Source organism: Acyrthosiphon pisum, chromosome A2, assembly GCF_005508785.2.
Source record: "Acyrthosiphon pisum isolate AL4f chromosome A2, pea_aphid_22Mar2018_4r6ur, whole genome shotgun sequence".
Lineage (NCBI taxonomy): Eukaryota > Metazoa > Arthropoda > Insecta > Hemiptera > Aphididae > Acyrthosiphon > Acyrthosiphon pisum.
In genome coordinates, this window is record NC_042495.1 from 74,262,706 (window position 1) to 74,265,146 (window position 2,441).

Consider the following 2,441-nt stretch of genomic DNA (forward strand, 5'->3'; position numbering starts at 1 on the left):
TGGATAAAAAAACATTAAAAATCAATTACCTAGTGTTTATTAAATCAAATTTTGCATATTTGCCTAACACAATAATGAGTCTTGAAAAGCAAGGACTATCACTTGCTAGCTCTATTTCATAAGTAGAGGATGCAAGGTTAAGATTAACCCAAATACACGGTAAACAAGGAATGTCGATAAAAACAAAAATAGAAAATGTGTTAAATAAAAATAAAGGCTATCAATTGTTAATAAAAATTTCAAAAATTTTGTCAGGAGATGAAGAAAATTTTGACGGATTACCTGAAGATATGACAATGAACGATTTAATATATTTTAAGTACGCACTGATCACTTCCGTGGACGTTGAACGTTCTTTCTCTATGTACAAAAATATGCTGACCGATAATCGCCGTGCATTCAAATTTGAGAACATAAGGAAATGTCTTACCATACAGTGCAATAATTTTAACGGTAAAATTACGAAAAAACTTATTAAACATAATAACACCTTTATTAATGTTTTTTTTTTTTTATGTTATAGATGAGCATGAAGACGATACAGATGAGGGATGAGTAACCCGTGTAAAAATTATTTTTATTATATTAAGTACCTCCCTAATTTTTAGATTTTTTTTTTGTCTATAATAATAATTTATTATCTATATAATTGTTGAGCTTTAATAGTATCCGACTAAAAGCTAATAAAAAAAAAAAAAAAAAAAATAATTTATTAATAATATATTTTAAACATTTTTTAAAAAATTTTATAAAAATTTAGCTGCATATTTTAAAGCATATTTTGACGATTTTGACTGCATATTTCGATAATTTTAAGTGCAAGGAGTCCCGAACCCTATTCATAACATTATAACAATGTTTCGTTTTAAATCTAAGATTTTATAATTTAATACAAGATTTCTTATAAGTTATAACCTTACCTACTTTTTAAAAAAAAAAAATATCTATAAGGAAGTTAAATTAAATTTTCATGAGTGAAGTTCAAATTTTTATAACATTGGATATTCACTCGATTTCTCAAGTAGCGATTTTCTTATTTTGCTGTAATTCAAAAATGAATAACCGAAGACACTTGAGATTTATATCATATGTTTATTTTATTAATTCCTATACTTATCAGGCATTATCGTTATTGACTAGTCAACACTGACTGAATGTCATCTTTTTCGGTAACATATATAATATTATAATATATAACGAATTTACGTGGAACCTTGTTTTAAATTTTCAATATAGGTTTTGCGCGGGAATAAGAACCAAGAAGGCTACATTCATAATTAAGAAACGAAATTTTCTCCACATAAAAAGAAAAACGTTGGCTTGCAATATCGTTTTTATTTTTTGGCATCACTTATACGAACAATGTTCTTATTGTTTCAAAATCCATTATTGTCTGTGTTTTTCAAACTTGAATACATTTTTTTGTAGTTCCAATATTGAAAAAAATAAAAATTATATTGCACAGGCAAAGTTCTCCTTCTTATGTGGTAAAAATGTCGTTTCTTAGTTAGGTATGACTGTAGACTACTTGTTTTATTCCCTCGCAAAACAGTTTTTGATATGTTTTACATTAGTAAGACGGAGATAACACATACGGGTGTGGCGGCCTCTTGGCTCTTAACAGTCACTATAATAGGCCACGATATTATATTGGTGAAGGATCTTGAATTCTGGGTAGGCCTCAGTGAAAATTAAAATGTTGGAAATACTTTTAAAAAATGGAATTAATAAGGTTCCTAATTGCCTTATTTTTAATTAAAATATAATATTAAATATTAAATAAATAAATAAATCTCTAACAGTCAATATAGGTAGGTATACCTATTATAGGTGCCTATACTCTGTTCCATCTAAGAGTGAACTGCTTTCGCGCACGCAGGTCGCAGACTGAGCCGCCGAACAGTGCCTGACCACCCTCCCCCCCATGCAATGCCTATGCGTTCTGTGATTGGCGGACAGTAATCGCCGGCCGTCGTCGGTCGTCAGGAGCCCGTGTTAGAACTCTCACCGATGTCCACAGATGATTGTGGTGAAAATGCGTGGAAAAAATATTTTTTGGTCAACCGAGTGGTTCACTCTTGGGTGGAACAGAGTATAGGTGTCCTCTTAAGTATTAACTGTTTGGTAATTGATATCGCGCCAGTATATGTGTGTAACAATAATCGATAAAAACTCAATCTGCAGGACAAGTAAATCGTGATGGAAGTTTGGGAGCATTCATAGAGTTGGGCTTTTAGTTAGGTACTTTTTTTTTTTTTTTTGGTAATGCACCACTACATGGGAGACGCACGTTTATCACATTACTTGACCCCCATGCAGTATCGTTTATTTATAGTTTACATCATTTATTCCGGCTCGCATGAATCGCAGTTTGTACATGCAAATGTACATACCGCGGACTCCATGATGCCTTACACAGTTTACGTTTTTACATTATTTTT